The 9,407-nt window shown below is 43.8% G+C and overlaps 1 protein-coding gene across 4 annotated transcripts in view; it reads right to left on the reverse strand.

Moving 5' to 3' along the window:
* Nucleotides 1-5,115, reverse strand: part of CTPS2 (CTP synthase 2) — a 114,804-nt gene extending 109,689 nt beyond the window's left edge. For 2 of the 4 annotated variants that reach the window (XM_055563098.1, XM_055563099.1), the window contains exon 1: nucleotides 4,853-5,115. The gene's annotated coding sequence lies outside the window, so the exon portion shown is untranslated. Of the gene's footprint in view, nucleotides 1-4,632; nucleotides 4,650-4,852 lie in introns of those variants that run through there. The other 2 variants (XM_055563096.1, XM_055563097.1) reach the window with 2 other exon arrangements.
* Between the last annotated feature and the right edge of the window lie 4,292 nt (nucleotides 5,116-9,407).

Below are 9,407 nucleotides of genomic sequence, written 5' to 3' on the forward strand. Positions count from 1 at the left end.
TTTTTAAAATCAATATTCAAATATGCCAACATTTTAAAAAATCTTGCAGGTGGTTGTGAGGATTAAATGAGCTAAGGTATAAATCAGAGGTCAGGAAACCAGGGTCCACAGGTCACACCTGGCCCACTGTCTATTTTTGTACGGTCCCCAAGCTAAGACTGTTTTTACATTTTAAATGATTGAGAAATGATCAAAAGAATATTGCATGACACATTAAAATTAAATGGAACAAAAAAATTATATGAAACTCTAACTTCAGTGTCCACAAATCAAGTTTCATTAACACGCAGCCACACCCATCATCTACATACTGTCTAGGGTGCCTTTCTGGCTACAATGGCAGAGTTGAGGAGCTGGGAAAACAGAGGCCTCTGGCCCATAAAACCTGAAATATTTATTATCGTTCATGGAAAATATTTGCTGATACCTGGCTTAGAGGGGGTCAAATCAACTCCTATATTAACATATTGTTGTTGTTGTTCAGTCACCCAGTTGTGTCTGACTCTGTGACCCCATGGACTGCAGCATGCCAGGCCTCCCTGTCCCTCACCATCTTCTGAAGTTTACCCAAGTTCATGTCCATTGTATCAGTGAGGCCATCCAGCCATCTCATCCTCTGACACCCTCTTCTCCTTCTGCCCTCAATCATTCATCAAGGACTTTTCCAATGAATCAACTGTTCACATCAGATGACCAAAATACTGGAGCTTCAGCTTCAGCATCAGTCCTTCCAATGAGTATTCAGGGTTGATTTCCCTTAAGATTGACTGGTTTGGTCTCCTTGCTGTCCAAGGGACTTTCAGGAGTCTTCTCCAGCACCAAAAGTTAGCTACTAATGTCACTATCAATTAATAATAAATGTATCCTCCTAACTAAGCATGTGGAACACTGAATCTGTTCCTTACCCATCTATTTCATCATATAGAAATATTCAAGCAGGAGAAAAAAGAAAATATTATGTCATGAAGAAATTTTATTTGACTTTGCCGCTGCTGTCTGATCCAAACCTTTTTGTTTTAAAGGCAGACAGGGAGTCCATGAGCTTCTTGGTTTTCTCTACTCTGAGTACTATTGCTTTTCTCTTGAGCATCGCCAGGGGCTGTGCCTGTGCATTTCACCATGAGCATGAAGGTGAGCCTTACAGTCCTGGCAGGCCAACTGCCAACAGAGTGAAACTATTAATATAAAATTGCAAGTCATAAAATTTTAAAATAAATTAATTAAAATTTAAAAATTCAAAATAATTAGAAATTGCAAGTATAAGAAAAGGCAGTCACTAACAAAAACTAATAACTATAAATCCCACTTTCTATTGCAACTTACAATTTTTTTAAATACCTGGAAATTAAGTGTAAGTGCAACCAGGTAGGAATAATTTCAGTTCCCTGCTTATCCTATGTCTGTCATCCCCAACGAAATGCCCATTCTGATTTTGTAGTTTCCTCTACTTGCAAAACAAACTAGCTTAACTTAAGAGATGTAGAGTTATCTCACCTCAGAGCTGAGTTCTTTTTGATCACCATCGGGGTGAGTAGACCGAAGTCATCCAAAATATACAAGTCCCATCCCAAATAGCTTCCATAAGTCTCTGGGCCTGCCTTTCTCTACACACTACAGTTGATCACATTCAATGTCATCGTTCCTCTTTACTGGCCACCTGGCCATCCACCCACTCAACCTGAGCTAGATTTAGCCTACAAGCTTCTCAGTCCAAACACAGAATGCACCTTCTATGGATCCAAAATGTATCTAAATCTTCCTCTTACCACTCCTACTAGCCCAGGTAGTTGGTAGAGTGGGAATTTCATCACAGTCTTCCGGTACTTATCCCACTGTTAATTTTTTTCTATTTTGATCGATGCCCCTCCTCTGGAGTCAGACAGCCCGAGTTCAAGTGCTGACTCTGTCACTCATAGCTATGACCCTGGGCACCTTCTCCAACTTTTGCAAACTTTGATTTTCTCCATCTGGGATATACAGAAATAATACCAGTGCCTGCCTTGTAGAGTTGTGTAGGCATTTCCAAAGAGAGCGCCTAAGTGCTGAGTGAAGGTTGGCTCTTATTTTTCAGAGCCACCTACGCACTGATTCAGTCAGCTAACAAATGTTTACTGAAAATCTGTTAGGTAGGGGAGGAAAATCTTCCACCCCAAAATGTGCCTCTTTGGCATGAGGATTAATTTAGTTTGATTATTTTTAAGAAACAAGGACTCAGTAAGTCTTTCTTTTTTACTGCCCCGCCTTGCCGCCTAAGGAATTTAGATAAAGAACCTGTTCCCAGAAGAGAGCTATTACCAGAGATATGGGTTGGCAAAAAAAATTCCTTCGGGTTTTTCTATAACATTTGATGGAAAAACCCGAACGAACTTTCTTTTTTTTTTTTTTCGAACGAACTTTCTGATCAACCCAATATTTTCAGAGACTATGAGCTAGATGTAGTGTCAGAAGCTCTTAGAGATCAGAATCTACTCTGGGTCCCATTGTCTCTGCCTGGCCCAGCACACATTTGTTTAGGGAAATATTTGCCTTTCTGTCTCCAAATTAATTGCCTTCTTCCCTCTTCAAGTCCCAAACACTACCTCCAACATCCTTTTTCATCTTGAGCTGAAGATACTAAGAAAGGTGAGGGTTTCAACCCTTTTGGCAAGTGACTCAATTTTCCTGAGTCTCTCTCAAGAATTATTAAACTTTTTTAAAATTTTCTCCTATGAATCTGTCTCATGTCAATTTAATTCTTAAGTCAGTCCGAAGAACTTAGAAGGACAGAAGAAAATTTTCCTCCTCAAGGACAATTACATGCTTGATGTGTTCCCAGATCCTGTGTGTATGGGGGTGAATATAAAATCAAGGTTCCTGCCCTCCTGGTTTTCACCTTTCCTGGGGGATGAAGGGGCAAATAAGCGGCACTGTAACTACCTTATTCCAACACTGTCACACTATTAAAATGACTTCTCATTTGTAAAAAGTTAGCAACATGGAAAAATGACATAAAAACGGAAGAGTATTCATGAGAAGGTACATTATGTGGTTGTCAGAAAGCCTAAGAATATTTCATGTAAAATATGCTTATAAGCATTATATTATTATATAAGACATTATCTCAACTGCTTTTTAAAATTAAGACTGCTCAAGTCACACTAAAATGCTACATTTTAATATATTTAGGTGGTTGGGTTGCAGGTAAATATCAGTTTTCCACATTTTCAAAACCACAAGATAACTTTTTAAGCACATCAGATATTTTGCAAAGTTCTTTTTGAAAACGTAACTTAAAAATAGAAAATATAACTTAATATCAGGGAGACACCTAGTCCTTTCCATCTCTTTTAAGCAAACAAGTAAGTCTGAAGCAAAATTTAAAACAGTAGAAAAAGCAGATTCTTCACGCTCTTTCTAGAATCAGTACTTTTTTACTCTTGTGAATTACATTATTTACATTGACTCACAGGCAGTGAGCAGAACCAACTGTCTGTAAAATAGGGGTGTGTAGAGCTGTCTGCTATCCAATAAAAACATAACGTTTGTGTAATTTTAAATTTTCCAGTCGCCATATTAAAAAAATAAACAGAGATTAAGGTCATTTTAATAATATCTTATTTAACCCAATGCATCCAAAATACTATCATTCAACACATAATCAATGTAAGAATATTTTGGTGAAATAATTTACATCTTTTTTTTTTTTTTTGCTACTGTCTTTCAAAACTAGGTGTGTCTACTCAAAGCACATCTCAGTTCACACACTTGCCACATTTCCTACTCTCAAGTGTCACATGCTGTGAGTAGCTACCGCACTGGACAGCTCAGGACTAGAGCAACTGGGGAAAAAAAAAAAAAAGAAAATCAGAGGCAACGAGACACCTTCTGGATGACGGCCATTTAGAAAGCAGTCAAAAACAAAAGAATACTTACTGAATTAGCCCACTTTATGGAAATTCTAGAACCGGCAACACTAAGCTCTGATGAAAATCAAGGGGTGAGGGCAGTTGTGGATTGACTGGAGAAGAGCACGAGGGAACTTTCTGGAGTGATGGAAATGATCTAGGTCTACGTTTGGGTAGTGGTTACGCGGGTGTATAATTTGTCAAAATCCCTTATCGGCACGCTTAAAATGAGGGCATTTTATTGAATGCAAATTAGACATCATATGTGGAGAAACTGTTGAAGAAAGAAAGCTATGTTGTAGCAGCAGCCGACTCGGGCTCAGCGCGCCCTAACCAGCTAGGAACCGGGAAACGAGAGTCGCAGGGCGGAGGAGGAGACAGAAAGGCCCTCTCCCTCGGCGCTGAGCTGCACTTCCTCCAACGCCATCTCGGGGCTCCCGAGGCCCGGGAGAAACCGGGCTGGGGACGCGGCGGGCCCCGGCTCCCGATTCCGAGGCCAGGCGCGCGCAGAAGCGCCGCCTGGGGACGCGGCGCTCCGGAGCCAGGGCCGCTGGCCGCCCCAGGGCGGGCTCCCAGGGCCCCGGCCCCGCCCGGCCGCTGTCGGCCCGCGGGCAGAGCGCGCGGGGTGCAGGGACGCGCGCGGCGGCCGCCCTCGGAGGGGACAAAGGCGCTCGGCCCCACGTGCGCGCCGGGCCCGGGGCGCGGGCAGGCGGGCGGCCCCGGCGCCGAGGCCCCGGCGGGGGATTACCTGTGAGCCGGCGGCGGTGGCGCAGAGGACGGCCGGTGAGCCGCCGGGCTCCGCCTCGAGGCCCGCCCGCGCTCACCTGTCGGCTGAAGAAGAGGCCGCCGCCAGGGGTGTCCCGAGCCTCCCTCAAGGTCCCTCCCGCCTCCCGCGCGGACCTCGGGGTGCGCGGCGCCCTCCTAGCACACCTTCCCCTCTCCTGCCGCCGCGGGCCCCGCTAACTCACTCCGGTGAGCTCGGGGTTGGCACCCGGGTTTGTGCCACGCTCCGAAACAAGCGGCCCCAAAGTGAGTCCTCTGGCGCCGGCGGCTTCCAGTCACCCTCCGCCCTGGATGCACTCGGCCCCAGGCCTGGCTCAGCCCCGGGGACTGCCCCTCCCCTCCGCGGCTGGCTGAGCACCGGCACCTCGGGGACGCGGGTGAACGCCACGTCCCGGCGCCCCGGCCCCTCGGCACGCCCAGACCCTGCTCGGGCCCACGCGTCAGGCTCTCGACGCCGGAAAGGGCTTCTGGGTCGCTGAGAGGAACTGCAGGAGCGCCAAGCGGAGGACGACACTCAGAAGGAGTGCGGCCCTGTGAGGGGCTCACGCTATGGGGAGAGGGCTACACCTCTATTGGAGTCAGTAAGGTTCCTGGCCAGTACGCGTGTAGCAAACATTAAAATTAAAAAATTAAAAATGCTAGGGGGTAGGGGGACGACAATCAGGGCTTCGCCGAGTGACTTTTTAAAGAGGATGGTTGGTGCCTTGGTGCCAAGAAAGGACACAGGAGGTTAAGGCGAAGGGAAGAACATGCACAAACCACTGAAGGAGAAAGGATCTAACTAGGGACAACAGGAGGGTTTGGAGTGAGATGGAAGGGCTGGGAAACGTGAAAATTTTGACTAGCCAGCCAGGTGAGTCACTAGAGGGCCCAGTGAGGTGAGCATCACTGAAGACCCAGTGGAGTCTAGAAACCATTACTGTACAATGAGCTCCACCTATAGTTGTGCAAGGTATCTATAGGTCGACATATAAATACTGATATTGTGACAAAACCAGAGTTTGCTGATTGAGTAGAAGGATGAGAGTGAGGAAGTTAAGGGCACTGAAAGAATGTGAGATGGTGACGCACCAGGGGCCTAGTCCCCAGAAGAAAGGAAGGGAGAGGAGCAGGGAGCAGGTAGACTGGAACTAAGAAGAGAGATGGTGACTTCCCTGGTGGTCCAGTGGTTAAGACTCCACGTTTTCAATGCAAGGGGCGGGGGTTTGATCCCTGTTTGGGGAACTGAAATCCCACGTGCACCACAGCGCTGCCAAGAAAAAGAGAGAGAGATAAACCAAAAGATGAGGGCCTGTGGGGATGAAGGGACTGAGGAGTTGTCACCAGACTGTGGGTGTCAGCGATGTCAAAGGGGAAGAAATTCCAGGAGATGATCCAGATGGGCGTCACTGGAATTGGGCCTAGGGCTCACCAGGCCAGTGTGGGGCGCATTGAGGACCCCCAGAAGGATGTCAACAATTGGAGGAGTCAATCGAGGCCAAGGAACCAAATCTTCAGTGAACGTGGAGGAGCAATGAGGAAGCTAGTAGATAACAGCAACTAGGAGGGTAGAGGGACGGTTGGCAAAATTCAATTTTTTTCTTTTTAAGGAGGAAACACCTTATAAAAAAGCAGGAAGCACAGAGGACTTTGTTGTAAAACAAGTCTTCCAGAAGACCCAGCACAAAGGATGCTTGTGAAACAGGTTCACATCGATGGTAATACTTAATACTTCATGCCACATATGTAAGGCTTCCTTCTACATTTCAGTATTTCATTTCCTTTTTACAACCAGGACAGTTATTAAGATCCCCTTTTTTATACTGCAGAATCTGAGGCTTAGAGATGTGAAATGCCCTGACCAAAAAGTCTGTCCCCAAAGCCAGACTCTTCATCACAGGATATAAGGCCTCGTCTTAATTCTATTAATCTACGAGGCAAACAGATGATGGATACTTTGTGAATACAAAGGGATTATTATAACTACAGTATCATTAATCCAAAATGGGAAAAGATTTGAGGAGAAAAACAAATTTGATAACACAAGTAAGACTGACTGACTTGTGTGGGATCAGAGTATGTCTTCCCTCACCAGGTGCTTATATAGCATTGGGGATAAAAAAATTTTTTTTATGAGAAAAGGAATTCCCTGGCAGTTCAGTGGTTAAGACTCCACACTTCCACTGCAGGGGACACAGGCTCAATCCCTGGTCAACTAAGATCCCACCAGCCACACGGCAAAAAAAAAAAAAGAAAAATCTGTTATTAAGTTGACTGCTCATGTTCTTTTTATAATCTTTTATTTTGAAGAATTCTACCGTTCAGGACAATTGTAACAGGATGTCTGGCATTTGCTTCAAATTAATACAGGATAGGGGGAAACAGGTGGGGATACAGATGATACAAACCTCGCCAGGGATTGATAACTGTTGAAGCTCAACTTTTAGGTTGGTTTTCTATATATTTAATTTTCCACAATAATATGTAAACTCCAACTCTTTTAAACACATACACACAATAAAATTAGCACAATTTAAAAATTAATGATCCATATGTTCATCACACATGAATGGGTAAATAAAATGTGGAGTATACACACAATGGAATACTATCCAGCCTTTTTCAAGATAGCTTTTTTTCATTATATTCAATGATTTCAATATTTAGATTTCACTTATAAGTGATGACATACAGTATTTGTCTTTCCACATCTGGTTTATTTCAGTAAGCACAATATCCTCCAGGTCCATCCATGTTGCTCAGATAGCAAAATTCCGTTCTTTTTTATGGCTGAGTAGTATTCTGGTGTGTATGTATGTATACATGTATACATACCACATCTTTATTCATTGATATGTTGATGGACACAGGTTGCTGCCATACCCTGGCAATTGTAAACAATACTGCCATGAACATTGGGGTGCATGCAGGATCACATGGTAGTTCTCTTTTTAGTTTTTTGAGGAACCTCCATACTGTTTTCCACAATGGCTTCACCAATTTACATTCCCAACAACAGTGTACAAGCATTCCCTTTTCTCCACATCCTCACCAACATTTGTTATTTGTGGTCATTTTGATGATAGCCATTCTGACACGTGTGAGTTGATATCTCATTGTGATTTTGATTTACATTTCTCTGATAATTAGAGACGTTGAGTATCTTTTCATATGCCTGTTGGCCATCCCTATGTCTTCTTTGGAAAAATGTCTATTCAAGTCTTCTGCGTATTTTTTAATCAGGTTGTGTGTTTGTTTTTGATATTGAGTTGTATAAGCTGTTTTTGTATTTTGGATATTAACCCCTTATCAGTCATGTCCCTTGCAAATATATTCTCCCATTCAGTAGGTTGTCTTTTCATTTTGTGGATGGTTTTCTTTGCTGTACAAAAGCTTTTAAGTTTAATTAGGTCCCATTTGTTTATTTTTGCTTTTGTTTTCTTTGCCTTAGAAGACAGGTCAAAAAAAAATATTGCTACAATTTATATCAAGGAGTATTCAAAGTAGCCTTTTAAGCCAGAATATTAAGGAAGTTCTAACACATGCTACAACATGGATGAACCTCAGGAACATTTGCTCAATGAAATGAACCAGTCACAAAGACAGTTGTGGTATAATTCCACTTACGTGAAGTTCCTGGAGTAATCAAAAATCAGAGACAGAAAGTAGCTTTGTTGCCAGGGACTAGGGGAAAGGGAGATAGGGTTGTTGTTTAGTGGGTGAAGAATTTCAGTTTTGCAACTGAAAGAATTGTGCAGACTGGTTCCTTAACAATGTGTATGTAGTTAATACTATTTAATTGAACACTTAAAAACTGGCTACAGTGGTAAATTTTATGTTTATCTACCACAATTAGGGTCTTCCCTGGTGATTCAGTGGTAAAGCATCTGCCTGCTAATGCAGGGAACGTGGGTTTGATCCCTGGGTCAATAAGATCCCCTGGAGAAGGAAGTGGCAACCCACTCCATTATTCTTGCCTGGGAAATGCATGGACAGAGGAGCCTGGCGGGCTATAGTCCATGGGGTTGCAAAACAGCTGGACATGACTTAGTGACTAAAAGAACAACCACAATAAGAATTTTTTAAATTTAGTTTCTTAATCTCATAAACTAAGCAGTGCCCAAATTTCCAATTCTTACAACGTCAAAAAGTTTTCCCCATTGTATTTGAGGATCTAAATAAAATCCACAAGTTGCCATGGGTCCTCTTTTAAGCCATTCTTAATCTATAGAGTCCCCTTTCCCCTTTCCTTACAATTTATTTGAAAAAACGAGGTCATCTGCCTGTGGTTTCTCACAGCCTAGATTCTGCTCCTTATATCCTGACGTGTGTCCTATAATAGTTTCCTCCATCCTGAGCTAGGTTTGATGTGGACTCAGGAAGAGCTTAGGGCTTCCCTGATATTTCAGTTGGTAGAATCCGCCTGCAATGAATGAGACCCAACTTCGATTCCTGGGTTGGGAAGATCCATCCCAGTATTCTTGGGCTCCCCTTGTGGCTCAGCTGGTAAAGAATCCGCCCGCAATGCGGGAGACCAGGGTTTGATCCCCTGGGAGAAGGGAAAGGTTACCTATCCCAGTATTCTGGCCTGGAGAATTCCATGGACTATACAGTCCATGGGGTCGCAAAAAGTCGGACACGACTACGCGACTTTCACTCACTCACTCAGGAAGAGCTTAAAGATATCCATTTTCAGGGGGCCAGCCCAGCTGAACCTGAAAAGGCGAGATTAAGTCACCAGCCAAGCTGCTCTGAGTGACA

The sequence above is a fragment of the Bubalus kerabau genome, chromosome X (genome assembly GCF_029407905.1).
Source record: "Bubalus kerabau isolate K-KA32 ecotype Philippines breed swamp buffalo chromosome X, PCC_UOA_SB_1v2, whole genome shotgun sequence".
Taxonomy (NCBI): domain Eukaryota; kingdom Metazoa; phylum Chordata; class Mammalia; order Artiodactyla; family Bovidae; genus Bubalus; species Bubalus kerabau.